Genomic DNA, 6,619 nt, shown 5'->3' with positions numbered 1-6,619 from the left:
ATGACTTCTTGAATTACGACTACATATTTCCACATCCACATGAAAGTAGGAATTTAGTCACCAAGTTCCTCATTCCTATTTGGAAGAAGTTGAGTAGCCAAATAACATGACTTCTTGGATTCTAACTACACATTTCCATATGATAAATAGACAACTTAGACGTTAACTTACTATTTAATTTAGTTCATTTGTTTCACTTTCTTGATATGTCAAGCTAATTTATGCATAAAGTCAAATAGTCTATAAGACTTTAGGCACCAAGTTCCTCTTTCCTATTTGGAAGAAATTGAGTAGCCAAAAAATACCTTGTTGGGTTCTTTCTAAAATGTGGTATGGGTTTTAGATGGTAGATGAAAAGGTTTCTAACTACTCACTAATTAAGTCAATATGCATTCAAAGTAATGAGCAATTGAGATTTCTTGTGTTGTGTATATTTTTCCTTTTCCTTGGCTAAATAATCATATGGATGGAGTTGAGATGAATTATTGATCTTATAGCTTTTCACTTCAATCTTAATTCCTATGCCACTCTTTAACAACACTAAAAAGAATGCAAAACTATTTTTGAATAGATCTAGTTACATGAAAAGTTATTAAGGCACACCCATGTCTCCCCTCCTTTGCTTTTGTACTGGAATCATTTAATTTGAGCATATAACTAATAACATTTTTTTTATTGAAGATCCAAATAGCATTGAGCATATTTCATATGGAAATTCAAAACATTCAAGACTGAAATTACCTACACCATTAAATAAAAAATATAAACTATGTTTAATATTTTATTTTTTATTTTTTTCTCAAAAATAAATTAAATTGTTAAAAAAATGACCATTTTGATTTCCCATGTGCTCCTTAAAGCAATTATTTCCTCTAGCTTTTTCATAGATTCGAAATGGACCATTGGTCACATACTCACACCATTTACACTCCTCTAATTAATGAACTTCTATATTTCCACTTTGAAAAGAGACAAATACAATGTGAAAATATACAAAATTAAATTCTAAATGGACCAAACTCAAATGGCAGTCCCACACTAATGTCCAAGCTCAAATCACTTCTTCGAACTTTATTCAACTTTTTCATGAATATTAATACTCCCTTTGCAATAATTGGAATCACCTAAAAGGTGAAGTGTAGGAATAGATACACATTCCTTGTCCAACTCCAATACCTAGGTATCTTGGTTGTAGGAATAAATACACAATCTGCCCCGAAATCTCACATGGAGTCAAATGTGTAAAAAATTGACTTCACAAATTAAAATTTTTGCTTGGCAAATAGTTAATGCTGAGTTACTCAAAACCTAAAGTTGCCAAGTGATAGGCAGTGGGTGTCAAGTGACTCAGTCACCAAAGAAAAATGGAGCTCGATAACAATGCTCGATCACCACAGAAACTGATTGAGTTCAGTCGATGAAGGAACCAAGTGAACTTGGTAGACTCAACAAGGGACAGACCAAGTGAGCACAAGGAGAGCTCGATCAACAAGAGAACCGAGCAAGTTACTAATAGACTTGTTGTCTAGTCTATTCCACCACCAAAACACAAAATATGATAATGGAGAACATGCAACTCTGAACTTCTCAAATATTAAGCACCATGCATAATGAATAGAAAGGAGAAAACAATGAGCCAAAACAATTGGATCGAAAAGTATGCCTGCTTGCTTGCTTTCTATTCATAATCTAATTCAACCAAATACAAATCTGGGAGCATGGGGCTTCAACCAGAAACAAAATACTTTAACCTACAACTTCTACTTGTAATACAAACTTGCAACACTACAAGGCTGCATACTATGATGCCTAGAGCAATCACTGCTTCACACGGCGATATAAAGCAAACTTACAAAGAACAAGGAGAACTGATTATGTGCTACTGCAACTCTGATCCTCTACTATTCCTTCTACTCTCTGAACTCTCTGTTGTTCCTTCTACTCTTCTTGTGATATGTTGATTACCTTCTATTTTGAATGTATGAGACTTCATTCCTTTTTACTTGTCTCAAAATCTTTCGCTTCTTTTCGCATTTCAAACTCACCTATCGAGTTAAATGTGTCAGGCAGTTAGGTGGGGATTTGGCTCAAGGACAACTGACTATTTTCAACAAAATGCTCAGAATGATTGAAATAATTTTCAAAAATAGTTAGCAAGAGAATAAGCTTATTCTTATTTTAAGTCAAAGCATCCTGATTCTTCAATAGTTCATCAATTAAGTGCACTTCATAAAGTTGTCTCTAGTTCTCTACTAGTTTAGGATATTTTACCCCATGAATATTCTCCAGCCACTTTAGCACCTTTTCTAATCAACTCTATTAGAAGCATAGACATGTATTAGGATACAAAAATAAAGAAATTGGCTAGTAAGACTTCTAAAGATGATTACACTAACAAAAAGTCTAAATAAAACAAAGTTAGCAGACATGCTTCAATCAAGTTCTGCTCACAAATTCTCAAACTTCAAGGGACTTAACTAATGCACAACATGCATAATTTAAGTTCTCTTCAATCGCCAAGCATGTTTTGAATATAATTCACTAACACTCGAGACATATGCATTAATGTTATAGAGCTACTTGCTAATAATTCTACAAGACGCATCTCATTAATTCTATTAAGACATAAAAGCATATACGAATGTAATGTCTGAAATTGATTTTCAATCACAGCACAATTTAGTCAATATGATGTGCTTATTTAGATCGATGCGATTATAGCTTTTTGGAGGGCAAGGTATTGGTAATCCAATTTAGTAGTATATGTAATAATCATTTTGAAAAATATTAAAAGCAGTTTAACAATTCTATGTTATTATATTCTTGAGTTAAACTCATTAACTCATATTTTATGAGTAGTGGTTTACACGAGCCTATTTTCATGAGAATAAATAGAACACTTTAGCATTCATTAGATCTAGGGGATGCTCACAAAGATGAAGCACCAGAACTTCTCGAGTCAGCTTTACAACTTTAAGTATATTCATGCTTTTAGGTAAGTTTGTGTGTGAGTTTATAAACATCGACGATTCTTCATCATTTTTTATATTCTTAACTCTCTCATCCTAATGATGGATCATTGCTTATGATCTGAAATGTCAATGCTTATAAACTCTCACACAATCTTATCCATCTTATCGAGAGTCATGAATTGTGAAAATCTGTTATGATTAAACTTACGCAAATTAAAACAATAATTTAATAGGAAATATAAAAATAAAATAGCCATGGTAACAAACCTGGAGGAGAGTATTTACAACAGCTAGGAGGTACCATCATTGCAAGTTTAACTAGGAAACGTCATTCTAGGCATACAAGACATCAAACTTGTTGAGTTGGAAATCATGCAAACAGCCCTTTGCAACTTTAGCAGGATCACCACCAGGAACCGTAGTTGGACACCAGTCGGCATTCACAGGCTTGCTCACAACATCACCTGTGTACATGACACACCAGAAAATGTATTTTTTATGGCGGGGATTGAAACATTTATAAACCTACATATAACCATAAGCATTCCTCTCTGAAGTGCAAGAAATAGGAAAGACAGTTGATGACCTGAGAAACAAGCCTGTTAAGCTTTGCCTCAGCAGAGTGCTCAATTTCATAAATGACCTCATTATTCCGGCAACATGGGTGTGCTCAGCGAATGAATTGAGGTCATTAGAAGGTGCCACCACAGATTTGTAGACCTGATGAGACGGGTAAACTATGAAACCCAAATTCAAGCCCTGACCTAGTTCCGCCTCCTACTCCGTGAAATACATGAAATTCCTGTAGATACACACACAGATCCACTATCTACGTACCAACTAAGGCTTCAAAGATAGGAACCAGCGTTATTTGCAGTTTAGGGTTTCAATTGACAATACGTTATGAAATCTCCAGTATTCTCGTTTTAGGGTTTCCAAATGAGAGAAAGTATACTGTTGGCAGGGTAATCTGAGGATTGCTTACTGTTTACGGCGTCCGGACAATATATTGCCAAAAAAATATCCCCTCGCCGCCGTCCAACGCCGACCAACCTATAAAACATATTGTCAAAAAGATATCCACAAATTGTGAAATGGAACCGAAAAAAACACAACAAATTAAGAGAAAACAAATTTCCATAATCGATCGATAATCATTGAATGTTTTTGGGATCGATTATTTAGCTGTTTTTTTCATCAACGATCCGACACATTATAATAAAAAGAGTTAGACAAACTCCGCGATCATGCAAAAAAATAGGAAACATTCAAAGATCACTTACAAATTGTCAAAAACAGAGCAGATCAGGGAAAAAGGAACAGAACAGAGCAGGATCGCCTCCAGAAACCACTTTAACCCAGTCGGCATTCGCACCCATCGCCTGTTTACATGACAAACCAGACAATTTAATTTCATGCCCGCGAATACAACTCTACATGAAAGAATTATAGGCCGACACATAACCGAAAAGAGAGTTACTGACCTGGGAAACAAGTCTGTTGATGTTTGTCTTAACGGAGTCCTCATTTTCATACACGGTCCTCATTATTCCAGCAACATTTTCTAAATGCGAATGAATTGAGATAATTAGAGGGTTCCGCCACATATTTGGAACCTGATGAGGCGGATTGAGAAACCCAACTCGAGCTTATCTCCTCGTTTAACAGAAAAATATCCACTAGGAAAAATATCCAAGCTCTGACTTGATTCCGCCTCTTACTGCGTGAAATACATGAAATTCCTGTAGATCCAAACACACATCCACTATCTCCATACCGACCAAGGCTTTATAAAACAGAACACAACTTTTTTTGCAAATAAGGGTTTCAATCGAGAATACGAAATCTCAAAATCTTGCTTTAGGGTTTCCAAATGACAGAAAGTTTATTGTTGGCAGCGGAATTTGTGAAGGAGTGATCACCGTTGATTTTGGCTTCCGGTGTCGAACATCATCGATGACAGTTGATTCCAAATCCAAGGCTCTGTCTCCCTGTTGATCGCCCCAAAAAAACATATTGTCAAAAGAAACATCGACAAATTGTCAAAAAACAGTACAGACCCAGGAATAAGTCCGAAAAACTCTACAAACCTGAATACTCTCTCGAACTACACTCCCTCCAGGTGTAGGAATTCCGAATGTTACAGTCGCGGCATTACACTTAAAGTAATAAATCCTGGTTTCAGTGACCACTGACACCTGTTCGGACCACTGACTGTTGCGGGTTACCCGGTCATATAGTTGGCCACAATGGCACTAGATTGGCAACTAGGTAGCACCCAAACTGATCTATTTATTGTAATTATTAATTAATTGAAAAATAAATAAAATGATTTTTTTTAATAATAATTATAGTAGCGGTATGACCCTGTTTGGCCATTTTTCCCCTACCTATAAGATCTTACATTGCCTTAAGATAAAATGCTTGAATGAATGAGCATATATGTTTGTCAAATGAAATTTCTCAAATTCTAGTGTATTAAAATATTTATATAGTAGCCAACAGTTTATGAAAGATTTTGATTGAATATATTGAAATTTTATAAATAATAATAAATAATCTAAAGTTCAACCTATTACATAAAAAATTCTTAATAAAATTTACTATTAATTTTCATCCATCTTATTGAAAAAATCTATCATCCACCTCATTGAAAAAATCTATTCCTTATTACTAGTTTATAATCCACCTCAAAGTAAAACTTAAATAAAAATTGAATCACAATTCAAGATAAAGTATTTTTCAGATCAGTTATAAAACAAATTGTAATTAAGAAAATTAAATTTTAACTCAAAACAGATTAGCTTGTAGTAGTATGAGTTATTAAACATTACAACAAAATCAGAAATTAATAGAAGCATAATGTTTTTTGTGGTTAAAAGAAAATATAAATAGATTGGAGTGCATTTGAAAAAATTAGGTGATAAGAAATCAACAAATAAAATAATTTTTCACATCATGTGTAAGTCTAATTTAAAGAAAAAGGAAGAGATTGATTGTGGTATGAATATGTTTAGATAACATTAACAAATCAGATTTTTAACTTAAGACAAGGTTTTCACATTATTAAGCCAACAAATTCAAAATGAATGAGTTTAAGCCTGGGGCCATTATTTTACAAATTTTACTGGTGAATAAAATGCAAATTTACACTCAAAAGTATATTAACTAAATTTTGGCCTGGCCCTCGGCTTCTTTTCAGACACCATCTGCAAAGCAAATAGATGGAAGATGAGCAACTATCTTTAAACATTACATATTAATTTGGAAAGATAAGTCAATTTTAATTATTTAACTCTTTTAACAAAAGCATATTTACGAATGAGAAATTAGATCAAGCATGACAAGAATGCAAATTGGTAAAAGACACTAAAATCAAATTTAATAGTACCTAGTGCCGGAGGTGCTTCTTGAGGAGAAGTTTCCGTTATGAGATTGCGGCTGAGAAACATGAGGATGTTGGCAAATCCGATGGCACCGAATAGGAAGAGGATAAGTACGCTAGGTCTGGAGATGAGCCATAACTTAGTGGCCATAATCACCATGTAGCTGCAGCCGGACAGCAGAAGCGCGAGTAAGACGCATCTTGAGCAACCACGATATGAACAGAAATAGAACAATGAAAGAACTGAGCGCCGATAGCAGAG

At 34.3% G+C, this 6,619-nt stretch overlaps 1 long non-coding RNA gene across 2 annotated transcripts; it reads right to left on the bottom strand.

The window, feature by feature from the left end:
• Nucleotides 1-1,647: 1,647 nt before the first annotated feature.
• LOC149549763 (uncharacterized) lies at nt 1,648-5,115 on the bottom strand. Of its 2 annotated transcripts, XR_016354496.1 has the most exons (7): nt 5,063-5,115; nt 4,457-4,963; nt 4,256-4,354; nt 3,958-4,025; nt 3,559-3,818; nt 3,240-3,436; nt 1,648-2,045 (listed from the first exon to the last, which is right to left on the bottom strand). It is a non-coding gene; the product is annotated as an uncharacterized LOC149549763 (long non-coding RNA). The 2 variants fall into 2 exon arrangements; XR_016354495.1 differs by lacking the exons at nt 1,648-2,045; nt 3,240-3,436 and having other exon boundaries at nt 3,770-4,025.
• Nucleotides 5,116-6,619: the final 1,504 nt, after the last annotated feature.

This window comes from Cupressus sempervirens, chromosome 7 (genome assembly GCF_028749045.1).
Source record: "Cupressus sempervirens isolate cs-2001-9-10 chromosome 7, ASM2874904v1, whole genome shotgun sequence".
Classification (NCBI taxonomy): domain Eukaryota; kingdom Viridiplantae; phylum Streptophyta; class Pinopsida; order Cupressales; family Cupressaceae; genus Cupressus; species Cupressus sempervirens.
The sequence above is the reverse complement of the archived record's forward strand: the minus strand, read 5'-3'. Positions and strand labels throughout refer to the sequence as shown.